Here is a 16,360-nt window from a genome sequence, read left to right as displayed (position 1 = left end):
TAGTGGCACTTTTGTTATCTTCTCTTCGGTGGTTGCAATGTGCGCAACGGAAGATAAATATTCATTGGTGTTCAAATTCAAAACGCACGAAGAGTATCCACTAATTTACACTTAGTTTTGACTAAATCGGGCAGACATATTGCATGTATAATTCCTAAAGACAATAGAAAGCAGAGAATGGACAACGTAAATTCATACTTTGAGTCACTACCTGGATTTTAAACAACGAGAACACTAATTTCCAGCTATTCATGTTTTTGCCAAGACCAATTCCTCTCTAGGAACGTTTCAAGGGGTATCTTTGAAATGCAAACAAACGCCTCTGCTTAGTTGCTTCTACGGCGAGTGCGGCGAATGTTTGTTTGGTCTGTATCAAAAATAATTGAGGTTTTCAATGATTGGGGAAATATAAAATAAGAAGTGAGCTCGCCTGAAAAATTTGCGAACCGTATAAGCAGCCGGACCTCTCTTGGCACCTGATCGCGCCAATCAGTACCGCCGTAAGAACTCCACCACGAGACACTTTGAGGCGACCTGCAAGATACTCTGGTTAAACATCTTACGGGTGATTATTTAAGTTAGGTGACGTCAACCTTTCCAAAAGGGAGGATTATGAAACAGCGAGGGTCAGATTTATGCATCACCCTTGGGTGAGGGGAGCGATGAGTGCAGCTGGCATTTGGCTGGATCAAAGACTAAACATCGATTTCTTTCAGAAATGAATGTTTCTGAAAGAAAATCGTTTTAGAGCGCAGCTCTTAGGCGCCCGTTTTCGGCTTGAGCGGCGTCGGCGTCGGCGTAACCGCCCGGTGCATGACGGGTAAATTTACCCGCTATATTTAGCGGAAACATTTCCCCGTTAAATTTAGCGGAAAATTTTCCCCGCTAAATTTAGCGGAAAATTTTCCATGCTGAATTTAGCGGGGAAACTTTTTCGCTAAATCTAGCACAATCCCCTGAAATGGCCAGGGGGGTCACGTGACACCCCTTGGAGTGGTCAGGGAATTCACGTTGCACCCCTCAGGGTGGGTGCACGTGACCCCCTGGCCCCCCTGAAGGGGTCACGTGACCCCCTTGAGGTCACGTGACCCCCGTGACGTCACGTGACCGCCATAAGATCACGTGACCCCCGGTGAGGTCACGCGAAGTCACGAGGGTCACGTGACCTCAAGGTTACGCCGACGGCGACGCTAATACCACTCGGATGGAGTAGCAAGCAGGATGAGCAGGTGAGGAGAAGGGAGGAAGGTTATATCCTCCCTTCAGCACCCTTCCCTAATCCTCCTCAAGAGCTGCGCTCCAACTCGGCGTTACAGGGATTTGTAAACGGCTTCCATATTTTCCACAGGAAAAAAGTTGCCTTGGGAGGTTGGAAGAAATGACCGCCAACCCTTCACTTTTTTTTACTCCGCCCCTGGTGACACCTATAAAAAGAGCGATGATCGAAATAAGAGGTCGTCCGAGTTACAGATAATGACAAATGATGACGCTGTGTTCTTAAGCCTGGCATAGGTGACCAGTTGTAAACGCATTTGGCCCGTGACATACATGTCAATCATTAGTTTCTTTATCTCATGTCCAAGGAACTGAATATAGTAATAAACTCACGCTTGTATTGCGTCATGATTCTTCCCCTAGCTTAAAGTCATCGCGCGCGTGGTGGACCCACAGCACTGCACTCATCACTACGCTGTGCCCTTAGGTTGAGCACCCAACGTGGGAGCTGTACATGGAGACTTTTACAGCGACACTCCGTTTATGTCTAGCTCCATCCTGTTGCACAGATGTTGTATCGTGGCGTTGAAGTTTAAATTTCGTCGTAAGCACGGGATGCGCTGAAGAAGACCAATAAGATATTTTAGAGCGCAGCTCTTAGGGGCCCGTTTCCAGCCTGAGCGGCGTCGGCGTAACCGGGGGGGTGTCACGTGACCCCCCCCCCCCGAGATCACGTGACCCCCCCCTCCCCCGAGATCACGTGACCCCCCGGGGTCACGTGACTACCCGCAGGTGACGTGACCCCCGTCAGTACCCTTCCCTACTCCTCCTCAAGAGCTGCGCTCCAATTCGGCGTTACAGGGATTTGTAAACGGCTTTCATTTTTTTTTAAATTGATTTCATGTGCTAAGCGAAGCGTACAAACTTTCACATTCATTTACAGATAGAAAATTAGAGGAATAGATGAAAGCGCGCGTGGATGTCGGAGCGCTGATCTCCGAATGAAACGACTGGGGGGTCGAAGCGAAGGGTGGCTTGTTACCTCCGTTCGAGCTCTCTTTCGAGCGATAAGTGTGTAGTCCTAGTGCTAATAAACTTTGTCTCCAATTCACTAGTCCAACGCGTAAAAATGCGAAACGCCGGCGCTCAAGGTTCGGCTCTCGCATTGAATGCATTCAACGAGTGTGGTGGTGATAAAGGGTAACTTTATTTTATTTCTTGTAAGTAGCTGGGCACCGGCCTGATGACTAGTAAATCGCTCACGCCTTTTCTATTCATAAAGGCGGATCCAAGAAAAATGTCGTAAATTACAGGTCGATTTCATTAACCTCCATCTTATCCGAAGTCATCCAGCGCACTTTACGTATTGAGAGATAATAAACAATTTGATAACAAACAACTTCTTGATTAAGGAACGACACGCATTTTATAAGGGTCTCCTGTTGTACTACGGAACTTGTTGAAGTTTACCATGATCTAGCCTGTGATGTTAACCAACGAGGGTAAATAGATTCTGTATTTGTGAATTTTAGAAAGGCGTTCGACAAACTTTCGCACTCACTCCTTGTTAATAAACTTAGAATGTTAAACATAGATTCAAATGAACTTATATGAATTTAATATTACTTGCTCCAGCAGTGAACGGCGAAAATTCGAATTATGCTAATGCAACATGAGGCGTTCCACAGGGCTTTTCTGTGTCCACTTTGTTTTAGAGTGCAGCTCTTAGGCGCCCATTTCCGGCTTGAGCGGCGTCGGCGTCGGCTTCGGTGTCGCCGTCGCCGTCAGCGTAACCGTAAGGTCACGTGACCCCCAGGCCATGGGACACCCCCCCCCCCCCCGAGGTAACGTGACCCCCATGAAGGGAGGAGGGGAAAGGAGGGGTATACCACCCCCCAGTAACCTTCCCTCCTCCTTCTCAAGAGCTGCGCTCCAATTCGGCGTCACAGGGAGTTGTAAACGACTTTCATTTTTTTTTTTAATTTATGTTAAAAATATATATTTTGGAACCGTCTCTTGCATTCAGTTGTTTGCCGGTTAATGTGGCTGCATAAAAAAAAACAGATAAAGTTCAGATGACGTCTGCAAATCGCAAGAAGACCTAGGTCGTATCCATAGTTGGTGCTCAAAGTGAAAAATGAGTTTAAATACTAAAACTTGCGCCCTACTTCGTTTCACATAGACACAAAAAAAATCGAACCTCACTACTTTTACAAAATATAATCCAGTAACTGAAGAGCTCACATAAAAATATTTAGGTATCAAATTGTCAGTTCACTGTTAGTAGAATTCTCATATAGAATAAATAATTAGACAAGGTGGCAGGACTGTAAATTTCATGCAAGGTAACCTAGTATGTTTCCAACCTAACTCAAAGACAAATGTGCATTCGACAGGTGTTAGACTCATTCTTAAGTATGCGTGTGCAGTCCGGGACCCAGCCATAAAACGTTATTATATAAGCTAGAAGAAATATACAAAACAGGGCGGCTAAGTTTTGTGGAAAGCATTCTGGTTACAGTCGACGTCAATTTTCTTCACACAAACATCCCTCATAATGATGGACTATCGGCGGTGAAGGAGTTTCTCTCTCTCTCTACCTTTAATCTCTAGCAGACAGCGATTATATCTTCCGCTTATTATAATTAATTATGGACCGGAATAACTTTACGTTTCACTACACTCATTAAGGGAACATGAACACAGAGTAGGTAGGCACAGATGACTTGAAACACGAAATAGTAAAACACATAAAGACGGACGCACCCGCACAAGAGTTTCTTTTCTTTTTTTTAGTTAGCAACCGACGTAGATGATGCCTCCTCAATGGGTCAGCGCGTCTCTAACTCAACCCTTCAAAAAAAAGGAAGAAAACCTGTGATAAAAGAGAAGTAGCCGCCATTGGAAAAAGGAAACAGAAAAAGAAACAAGATACTCAAATTAAAATTAAGAGAAACAAATAAAAAGAAAAAACCCTATCTCCCCTAGAAAAAGAAGAAGAAAACACTCCCGGAAAAAGGAAAAGAAAAAGCGCTGAACACCGCCGGGAACAGAAAAAGAAAAATTGCAGAACCATTTTGGCACCCCCCCCCCCTCAACGGTCCAACTCCTCTCTCAGAGATTACCCCTGCCTTGGTTAACCTACGGGAGGGTGAGGATTAGTTCAAATCCTCCCCGGCTATCCTAAAGGACTGAATGAGTTCACGTCCTAGTCTATCCTTGTGTCTCCCAATGAGCTGCGTAGCTTCGAAGTCCGGCTCACAATTTAAACAAATGCGGTTGTGCTCCACAATGGGATGAAGGGAGTCACTAGATGCACGGGCTACCTCGAGTAAGTGCTCCCGGAGGCCAGTGTTGAGGCACCTACCGGTCTGTTTAACGTACCTATCCCCGCCGGTAGAGGGAATACGGTACACAACCTTCTCCTCGCAGCGGACAAATGGGTTGGCATGCTGGACGGAGCAGACTTCGGGGGCGCTGTTGTCATTGACCTTTTGGCATAGTTGTTTTAGACGTCTCTTGCATGAGAAAAAGTACCATACCCGGTTACGATGGTCTTCAAACGGCGAGAAGTGTTATGGGTTCTGGGAGACCGAGAACTCGCGGAACCTAAGTAAAGTTGGACGAATGAGGGGGGTCGAATGAAGATCCTTCAGGTACCCAGACTTGAGCAAGAGTTCTTGTTTTGTTGATAAGCTGGGGTTGTCTGTTGATAAGCTGGGGTTGTGTAACATCAAGTTGATAAGCTGGGTTTGTGTAACATCAAGTCACACAAGGCCGACAGCTGGTGTGACTTTATGTTACAACAGAGTTTTTCACAATGTGATTTGGGACATTTTCACACGAAGAATCTGGTGTTCTGGTGTCACACAAGTAATCTGGTGTGTTGGTGTGACACCAGCAATCTGGTGTTCTGATGTGACACCAGCAAACTGGTGTTTTGGGTGACATCAGGTTTTGTTGTGGTGTGAGACCAGAGCACTTCTTGACTGGATGTTGCTTTACTCAAAAAAGGGTACCATGATAAGTTTGACAACGCTGCTGTCAAAATTACTTTATTAAAAAAAACACAACAGTACAGCTTCAAAAGCTTTACTGTTGTAGGAAGTTGACCGTGATCAACTGGAATTTGTCCCGAGCCACTACCCTGAGTCGAAGAACCGGACGCCCTGTCGTTCCGCGATTCTTGGCCGTTCAGCTTGTGGTTGACTCGTGTCTTAGTTACGCTGATCCGTTCCACGTACCAATCCCCACCAGGAATATCCTCTTCTAAGGCATCATATTCGACAGATGACTCGATTTCCTTGTCCAGCTCTTTCAGGGAAGCCTCCTTAAGTAGAAGAATATCAAAGGTTTCTTCGAGCTCACCGATGTCGGTTGGATCCGAGGCCAGCAGGACGGCCAATCTCGTTGATGATCTTTGTTGTGGTTGCTCGCAGGGTAGTCGTTTTTCGATTCAGGCGGTCGAAGCCCTCCTGGCTCGTAGTAGGCATGATCTGGCCATTAATTCCCGGTTTTCGGCACGAAAAACTGCAATAATTACTAGCTTTCTTTGTTGTTTTGCTACCAGACCAAGCTCGTCGGAAGTCAGGAAAGCGCACCAACACACATTTTTCGGCTTCGACTCACAAAAAAGAAAACTCCTTTTTTTTCTCAAACTTAAACAAGAATACTGGCGGAAAGGGGAAAAAAAACTCCCAAAGAGGCGAGCCGACGAGCGCCCCAAACTGCTCAAGGCCGCCCGAAAAAGGGCTCGGGACGAAGGGGACACTTCTTGAGCACGAAGGAGTCCGCCGCGGGGTGTCCGGCGACCACCAAGACGGGAAGAAACAAAGCACCACGTCATGGGAAGGTGCGGCACACAAACTAATAGAAAACATACTCGCGGACCGGGGGGAAAAGTAAACAAAAACACAACTCTGGTGTCACATCAAACTGCGTGGCGTGCACACCAGGTCGCCTAATGGGCTCATGAGCACTTGCGGTGACACCCGACTTTATTGGTGTACCCATCAGGCTTCACATAACAACTGCTTGGTGGATATTTCATTAGGGTCAACAAGGTAAACAGAAGACTTAGCATGGGAGGAGAGAAAGAGGGACCGGACAATTCTGTGATTGACCTTTAAGGTGGGAACTACAAAAAAGGGAGTAGAGGATTTTTAGAGCGTTGTTGGAACGCCTATCAAAAACCGGAAGGTATAAGATGTCGACAAAGACCTAGGTACTGCAGACCTTCGTGCGTGGGCTTGTTTATTTTTTTTATTTTTTTCCTTTTACCAACGGCGTTATCTTCTCTGTAATCACGGGTTTTCTTCCTCGTTTTTTGAAAGGTTGGGTTAGAGATGTGCTGACTTGAGGAGGCATGATAAACGTCGGCTGCTAATTGAAAAAAAAACTGTCCTGCTAGTGTGTGTCTGTCCCTATGTGTTTTATTATTTTGTGTTTCAAGGCACTCTTTACTTGCAAATTCAAGGCGCTGCTATTGGATTAAGGATGTCTCTGAATTATGCTAAAATATTTATGAGCTAATTTGAAAACAAAAAAACTTTACTCTGTCGTATGCTGAGCCAGCCATATATGTTCGCTATATTGACGATTTTTGTATAATCTGAAACGAAATTCAAAATATACTTCTTTCTTTTCTGGAATATTTCAATCGATGTCACCACACAATTAAGTTTACTTTCAATTAGGCCGTGAACACCATGACGTTTTTCGGTGCTAACGTTAAAAGTGTTGGAAATAATTTAATAACAGAGCTCTAGAGGAAGCTCACAGGCAAACGCCAGATTCTTCTCTACAACAGCTATCACCAAAAATGTTATAAAAGATATGTATATATACATATATACAGGGTTTTTTTTAAGCTTAACAGAATTTTTTTTTTAAACCATAAAAGCTAGATAACGCGGTCTGCGCAGATGAGTTATACGGCCAGGGGGACATAATATAGGGGTCTAATCGTGACGATCAGTCGGCTAATTAGATAAAATTTTTAATGAACTTTTTAATTAATGAAAATAGACATATAGTTTCAATTAGAAACTTCCTGGGCGTCATCGAAAACCCCTAAATCAGTCATTTTCAGAAAGACTTTGAGCGCGTGAGAAGCGTAGTAGTGCACTAAAGTTAGCACTCGTGGCACACGTACAAAGCTAGCGGTTGCGATAAGGCGCCCGCGCAATTTTTCTGCCTCTTATCTAGCCTCAGCCTTGTACCTGCTCCACGAGCGGTAACGTTAGTGCACTATTACGCTTCTCACGCGTTCAAAGAATTTCTGAAAATTACTAATTTAGTGGTTTTCGATGACGCTGAGCAAGTTTATAATTGGAGCTATATGTCTATTTTCATTGATAAAAAAGTTAAGTAACGAATTTTAACTAATTAGCCGACTGATCGTTACGATTAGACTCCTATATTATGTCACCCTGGCCGCATAACCCACCTGCACAGACCGCATTAACCTAGCTTCCATGGTTCCTTTTTAAAAATTCTGTTAAGCTTTAAAAAACACCCTGTATATATATATATATATGTATATATATATATCGGTTACGTATGATTTGCTCTGAGGACTCGAACATCAGAAAGGATGTAACTTCACTAAGAAACACGCTTCCCTAAAGAAAATGTTTCATATCTATTCTTAATGACGCAACAAGAAAAGCGTCTTCCCTAGAACGTGGCACACTCCTTCCGTTTTTGTAAAAGCTCCGTTCTAACGGAGCAGGAGTACCGTTGTTTAGTGACTACTACTCGAACATATCAAGCATAAGTTGTGAAGTGAACAGGCACTTACAAATTCTACATGCCGACGAGAAACTTAAAGGAATATTTCCCGAATCATTCTTTGCCACTTTACGCAAGCATCGAAACCTGGAGAAAACGCCTTGTCCATCCTTTACAAAAAAGTCCCGATTTATCCGGTGGCTACCGTCCTTGTCAGAGAACGCCAGGCCAGCTCTGCCCTTCCATTTTGACAGCTGATAATATTTCGAGGTGCAACAGCTTCCTTCGTTAATATTAAACAACGTATTGACAGAAAAAAGATTCTGACGTGATATATATTATTACCTGCGCACTATGCAATATACAATATGTGGCGGAAACTACAATTTCCCTGAAGGAGCGATTGTGCGGCCAAAAGTCTGACATGTAAATAAGAAAAATACACCAGTTGCATAACACTTCGACCCTGATGTCTATCATAACATCAATATGGTTCTGAAAATTTTCATCGGAGAAAGTAATTTTCAAAATGATATCAAAGGTAAAAATGAAGAGTGAAATTGCACATCGAAATTTAGTTGGTTAGTTGCACTTGGCTTTTACTTTTCAAAGGGAAACCTCCATAGGTTGTTATAGTCTTTTTGTTGATTCAGGAAAATCCCGATGGCGTCAAATAATTCCCCAAAAAGAAAGAAGGGAAGAGAAAAGAAAAAAAAAACTATTTTTTCTTGTTGTTTACATTACCTTGAGCCAACCTCTCTTAACGGGCCGAACTTACTCGAACTTCAAAAAAAAAAAAAATAAATAAAACGAAAAATAAGTTCTTTTCTTTTTAGCAGATTGTTTGGGACACGCGTTTCAAAAAATAAATTTTACGCGAAAAAAAAATGCTTTATAGGAATATTGACGACGAGAGATTTATTTAAAATTCTGCGAGCGAAGCTCATGTCGTCACTGGTCATTCCAGGATGACCACCTCGGTCGCGAAGGCTAAGCCGCTCCAGGTATCCTCGACCAGCCAGAAATGCTGAGAGAAAAAAACAAGTGTAAAAGATGTGACTGCAGAGTGAATTGCGTCTCGCGCCGTCAATATTGCTTTAAATATATACATATATTTTTGCGTACAATTTTTTTTTTGACACGCGTGTCCCACCCAGGCTGTTAAAACAAACATTTTTTTTTTTCAGTGGCCCTTTAACTTTTTTACAAGGGCGCGATCTGTCTCCACGCCACAGCGTGTCCAGTCGCTCTAAGAGGTTAGTTTACGGCCTCCTTCGTCTCCTCGCTGGTGCTCACTTTTCCCTTCACAACTGTTTATGTATTTTTCTGGCGACCGGCGTAGTTTTGATTATATACTTGTTATTTGTTTATTTAGAGCGGTCGTGGGAATAAAGGAAATGCCGCCTTTCACTATACATGTTTGCTTTCCCTAAACACTGGCATAACCGATTTTTTTGTTTGCATGTTCATGTGTTGTTGCAAGCGTGGCCCATTGTGTGTGGGTTTGTTTTTGGTGTCGACGCGTGTATCTACATTATTGCTTTCCATCTCTCTCTCTCTCTCTCTCGATCTCCGAAACATCTAGCTGCTATTATTTCTTCACTCGATAAAGGGGCTCTCCTCGAAACGTCCAGAATAAAGCCTCCGCTGCTGCTCACAATAGTTTCTACCTAACCTAATATACGGGAGCAAAGAATGATGCACATAAAGGAAAAAAAAGTGTTACACTGGAATTACTTTCCTAAACTGGTGAGATAATAGGATTAATCTTTCTGGTCACAGTATCCCAAAATAAAGTGGAAAAATGGCGAGACTTACTTAAAACACCCCTATTATGTCTCTAGTAAAAAAGATGAGATTCTTGAAATTAGGGAGTACCGCGCTAGGACAAACATGATGAATATAATCCCTGAGGAAGGGTAACAAGAGGGACAGAGGACAAACGCACTGTGGCGCACCCGTCACCTAGCTGTGTTTGGAGATTTGTGTTTGTCCTCTGTCTCTCTTGTTCCCCTTCTCCATATTATATTCATCACTCTTGTCCAGCTCGCTTGCCCCTTAGCATTTAATTGCATTATAATCAGGACAAACATGTTTGACTTTTTTTTTTCTCTGACGATTGCACAATAGGTGCGACTCACGGAAGAACTAGTGTGCTATTTGAATGAAGATGTGATTTTTTCACCTATATAAACCTATTTACTGTAACGCCCCTTGAACACTGCGGGGTATTTAATGAATGAAGATTTAAAGAACAAAGCCTTCGTCTCCACTACACTCGTAGAACGTGTTAGAGCGCGGGACGCCGGCAGCCGGAGTGTGGCTCTTTGCATTTGAACGCGTTCGACGAGTTCTGAGGTAACAAAGAAAACTCGCTGTTATACCCAGTAATCATTCAAACAGAGCTCGGCGTTCCGAAGGCCCCGGATTGTCTCGTGTCAATCTCTCCCTTAGTTTCTCGGCGCATAGTCACGGACAGAACGGGAACAGCAGTGGGTCTCTGTCGAACGCCCGACGGCCAACCCGCGTTCCACGCTTTCCCCAATGCTTTGGCATACTTACAAAGCCTGGCAGATCGCCACGAGGAGCGGCCGCCGAAATGGAAACCGTGGAGCGGCAGACAACGGATGAGAGCAGAGCCACGTGACTGGCACCCTGCTGCGGCGAGACGTCGAAAGAAACTTCTCCCAAAAGAACAAGTGTGTTTCGGGTCCTCGCAGCAGCAAAAGCTGTGCGCTCACGTCCAGGGTACCCGAGAAATGGCTCTTCGATGCTCTGTGCTACCAGATCCTCGCGCTCCAAACCTGCGACTGGGCAGTCTATGGCTCCGTCTTCAAACTGCCAGGCCTTACGAGTATAGAGGAGGCTATGTTAGTGGGTAGACGTGAAGATAACTGCGTTGGTCTGCACTCATCTCCTAATTTCATCGCAAACTGATCTCCTAATTTCTCGCAGTTTTTCTTCGAACACCGATTTGTTACCAATGAAGCAAGCGGCAGGCATCGGTCACATACTCACTTCAGTTATGCATAAATGGTGTAATGAGCCCTACGAACCAACTGTGACATAATTAGCCCCTAAATTGCAAACCACTGGTCTTGTTAGGTTTGTAGAATTGTTATGTAATATTGATATCGCAAGAAAAAAACTTTTATATTGTAGTAGTGTCACTGCAATAGACTTTGGTCCATCGTGATACAGAAAGTGGACAAGGCTAAAATATTACGCAAACTCTATTTAAATGCGCTAGCGGGCTTCGTGCAGCTTGGCGAAATATATTCCGATACTTTCTGCACCAGTTTGTAAACTGTTTAGTAAAGAAGTGTTTACACAGTATAAGACGGTGCAAGCTACTATCACATTTTGTCCTAAGGTGAGCCGAGCCCTCTACTCGCCCAACTCAGAGTTCCACTCTATCATAACTCTTTGTTGATGTGCGCGTATAAAAAGAGAGAAATGGGAAAGAAGTTTGGGGAACGAAGAGTAGGTAACGGAAGTAAGGGAAAATGTGCCCAGGGTATTTCTTGTTAGTATATGCTAGATGCACAGCACCTCCAATTTCCGTCCCTCGAACACTATCCCAGCGATCTCTGAATTTGCCTTGGCTGGGATACATTGCCCGTGGGCAATAGGGCGGCCGTGATTGGATCACTCCATAACGTTGTGCGCCCGGTGGGCGATTGCTGTACTTATTCGACAAGCCCCCGAGCCCTTTGAATGCGCGGAGGAAGTAGTCTACGTTGCCTTCCAGCTGCCGTTATTTGCTGAATTCGCTAGTGTACCAGCTTCGTTAGAAAACATGGTGATGTGTACGTTTTCGGGCGTCTTGTTTGGCTGGATCTTTCAGGTCACAAAATAACTATATTTTATTTAGCTAACTGAATGGAGAAAAGCGAGAAACGTGTCTTGCATATGTCTACGTCTAGCGCTTGTTTATTACTTCTTTAATGACCTGATGTAAAAGTATTATTTTTTTACTATGGAGCAACACTCGATTTTATATAAGTACGAATAAACACACGCTTATATAAGAAAGATGACCAAGGAGGTCGCGACTATTCCATGCGCAGACTGGAAAGTTATTAATTACGCATTAAAACTACGATTTCGGTTACCTGGTTTCTGCTAGTTAAAATGTAGAAATGCGTGAAAGAAAGACGAACAGTGGAGACAGACAAACAACAGGACAAACGCCTTTGTGTAATCACTTTCTTCGTTTTGCACGCATTTTTTAAAACATTTATAGCTCATTTACCACCCTTTTTTAATGTTTTAACCGTTCACTACGGTACTCAGAAGAGCTATCGAATAATGAAAATATAAAACTTAGGTGATCAGCACAGGTTTGTAAACTGCGAACATTGTGCTCGTATCCTCTTCATAATATTTTCTGTGCGCCTGCTCTGTGAACAAGCAGGCGCGTTTGTTTCTGCTTTGAAATAAGTTTATGATTATACATGGAGCAAAACAGTAACATATTGATTCTCAACATTTCCACTAAGGTATTTTTAAACGATACAGCATTTCCATCGGCTGTTCAATATTACGCTGTAAAAGGAAATTAAATGAAACGATATTTGGGATTTGTGCGAGCCAAACCAACGACGGGCATCTGACATGCCCCTGCGTACGACTGAGTATTATTTTGTCCACCTGGACACTTTCTGACGTGCAAATGAAATCTCAGTTACGCGGTGCCTTCTCCACGATAAGCCTCCGTCAGATTGCGGGCACCTCGGCCGGAATTCGAAACCGTCACCTGGGGATCCATAGAAACGCTAGATCAAGGAATTCCTTTCCTAAGCGTCGGCGTGGTAAGTTCGTTAAAGTGGGTTTATTGGCACGTAAATTAGTTTAAGAATTACCCAATAGTTAATTGAATAATTTTTAGCAAACAAATATTACCGTGACGTGTATACGTGACGGTGTCAGCTTCATCCTCGTCCAGCGTGATGATTTTTGAGGATCAACGAGACCTACATGCTGGAACTGCACGGGCAGAATAGGCGCGTCGGATGTTTTGAAGGGTTTGGAGGCCCTTCATCTTCGTCACAATACATATACCACGATGACGTCTTCATTCCACGCTGACTCGCGTCGCCATGATAGCTCAAAACTTACTGGTGTTAGACTGCATTTGCCTAGCAAAAAGATGTTTCAAATCAACTAAAATATACTTGCACTATTTCACTGAAGTGCCTCCGAAACAGCGTTCAACGGGAAATTAAGACTTGAAAAACTAGAGTAATAAAAAAATACTAAGCTTTTGAGGAATCTTTTCTATTTTAAAAGCCTTCGAGCCGTTCAAAGGGTGTGATTGTTAGTACGCACAATTTGTGCACAATGGTATTTCTTACCAAATATCACAAAAACAATCTTATTCATACGTCGCTATTCAAATTTCGCGAAATTAGCGGTTATATTCAAGAGAATTCTTGTTGACATTCAGATGACATAAAACGATGTGCGTATAACTTTTGCACATATGTCGGTCGGCGCTTCGTGTTGTGTAATGCATTAATTAGAATATTTTGGAACGTGAACAACTTTGACAGGATATTTCTGGTTGACTGCAACTATTGTATTAAAAACAAGAAGTACTCGAACTAAAGCCATAAAAACGTTACCAAAATTCTTGAAACCTGCTTTGTTTTTTCATCAAAAGTGATTAATTTGCTCGTGACAGCAGCAGCTTTCATCGCCCTTGGTTGACCAAAAACAACCCTTCTCTACGTGGGCGGTCCTTTTTCAATTGTTTTTATCAGGTGGCGTACACTCTAAGAAAAAAGGGAGGAGAAAGGTAGCAAAAGCGACTGTTCCTCCTTGCTGCGGACAAGTTGCCCAGAGAAAGGGGGAACGGCAGTTCAGATGAAAGGAGGAGGGCAAGTTCTTCCTTGTTCAATTGGCGCAGAGGTAGAACATCGCGCTACTGACCAAGTGGTCAACGGTTCGATCCCCAGAAAAGTGATTTTTTTTTTTTTTTAGGTTTTTTTTTTTTTTTTGTTTACCAAAACACACATAAACAAACCCAGACCGATGAAAGGAAAATTAAAGTCCTTATTATTCTCCGAGACGTTTTCCTCCTCCAGGCAGACCGGAGAAAGCTTTCGCCCTCCCGACCCATCTTCTTTCGGTTTCGTTTTTCGAGCACATCGCGCACGTTGTTTAATAAATTAATGTTGAGTTGATTGAGCTTCAGCGGCAGTGAAGGCCGCCTGTAATTCCGTCTTCTAGTCCAAACGTGCAGAACATTTCGGTTGCATTGACGTTTTTACCACTAATTTTATTAAACGAGCTAACGAAGCCGCTAGAAACAGCGAAGTTCCGGAGCAGTGCCAGCAGCGCTACATACACTGGGTTAGACGGCCGTCTCCCATTTGCGGGACACACGAGGAACTACAGCAGCGAAACCACGAGAAACTGTGTCGACGTTTTCGACGTTATGAAAATCGCGGGAACTGCGTCCAAGGGAGGCAGGTTTTCCTGCCGGCTGCCTGGGTGTCTTCCGTGCTGAGTTCGGTTCCGTTGTCCCGTGCCGAGTGCCATCCGGCGTTCAACGTGATTCTTCTGCATGTCAGCAACATCGTCAACGTGGTTCTGTATTTCTTCGTGTCAGCGACATCGTGATGGCAGTGTTGTGGGTTGTGAACAGAAGACTGGAATTATCGCCGATGTGACCGTGTGTTCGCGTATCAGTGGTGTAACAACAAGATGAGATGACGTAAACTGTCGGCATTGATGCCGCCGGTCGGGCCGTTATCGGAGGGGCCGGGGTGTCGCAGGATGACATTCCGCTTTACATTAAAGAGTTTAAAACCACTTGAGGGATTATGTGCAGTCGATCGACGTGTGGATAGTCATGTTGGAACGCTGGTCTGAACGTAAAGTTCCTATCGTACAGTGGCCAATGTGACTGTCGGTCCCCGAGAGCGATTGCGCTCTGGGGAAAAGACAACACTACAAAAGTATGACGGAAAGTACGTATATTTATAATGGAAGTTTAGCATAAAAAAAAAACAGGCAAAATCGAAAAAAAAACAAAAAACGCTATCCTTTATTTTACTGTTTAAATATATTACGGTTCCTGTAGAAACTGCCCTCTAAGTGGCGCGCTGGGATGAGCGCTAGAAGTTTTCGAGCTCGCAACGGCGCAGCTCCGTACACTTAACAGTTGTCGGAAGTCGCGGCTTTGACTGCATTCAAGTTGATCGAAAAGCGATTCCTGTGCCCGTGAAGCATCACTTCCAGCTGAGTGGATATCCGCTCTACAGAGATTAATTCAAGACGGCAATTGCAGCTTTGCGCGAACAGCACAAATAGAAAAACGAACACTACAATATAAATACTGGCTACGAAGGGCCATGCGGGAAAACAAACTCATGGCTTGGAACCACATTGGAGCGGCTCGATTTATTGGCTTTCAAATAATTATGGCATGATCGAGCGTCTTCTTTTTAATACGAGATTCATCCCCTGAGCCATTAAAAATAGCCTCAGATGTATGACATTGCTGGAAAAAAATGAACATGTTCGGAATATTTTTTTTTTGCTTAGGGAGTCACCGAAAAATTCCGTACGTTCAAAACGACCACTATAAAAGACGGAAACGCAGAGCTCGGTAGTAGTGATCGGGGTAGTGTGCTGTTGTATTGATGTTTGTATGTGCGTTGCCTGTGTATGCGTTCAATATATGTTGACCTGATGTTTGTAGTGTGCGCAACGAGGTAGAGGGGCTTAGAGCGATAAACCGGGGTTCCGGTCTGCACTCGAAAGTGACCCCCATAAGGAGGCTGCCATTGTACGCAAATTTGACCACACGTCACATGACCAAACCAAATACGTGACGTCACAGGAAAGATGGCAGCGCCCATGCAGCGGCTGGCCCCAGCTGGGCCGGAGCTTGTCGGATGCTTTTTGCTTTGTTGGTTGTCGTTCGTCTCGGCGAGTTGATTTCAGACGCGGAAGCCGTCATATGAGGCCGGTCGAAAGCGAGTTCAGAGTTCAGCGTGGTGTTTGACGTAGGTATAACGTGAAAATACGGAGAAACGGTGTGCATTTTGCTGGTGACCGACCGGGATATTGCCACGGAAGAGACAATCTGACCTACGTTGCTCGGACCTCGGATTGATTCGGATACCGCTAGGATAAAATTTAAGGCGACGTTTCTGTGCTCTCGTTGACCACCGGAATCTTCGAGGTCTGCAGTGAAGCGTGTGCAATATATTTGGATACACAGTTTAGCGACGGAAATTGCGTGAGTCGTGCTTGGCGGTGTGCAATCGTGGTGCAGCTTCGATCAAATGACCGAGGGCTCACTTCGGTTGTGCGGCGCACCGGAAGGCTGCCTTGAAGCTGGTAGTTCCCGTGCCGTGCTGAATGATGCTGTGCTGCTTACAAATTGTTCCGGCGTAGA

Source organism: Ixodes scapularis, unplaced genomic scaffold (genome assembly GCF_016920785.2).
Source record: "Ixodes scapularis isolate PalLabHiFi unplaced genomic scaffold, ASM1692078v2 PGA_scaffold5__190_contigs__length_132052651, whole genome shotgun sequence".
Taxonomy (NCBI): domain Eukaryota; kingdom Metazoa; phylum Arthropoda; class Arachnida; order Ixodida; family Ixodidae; genus Ixodes; species Ixodes scapularis.
This window is presented reverse-complemented; position numbering follows the sequence as displayed.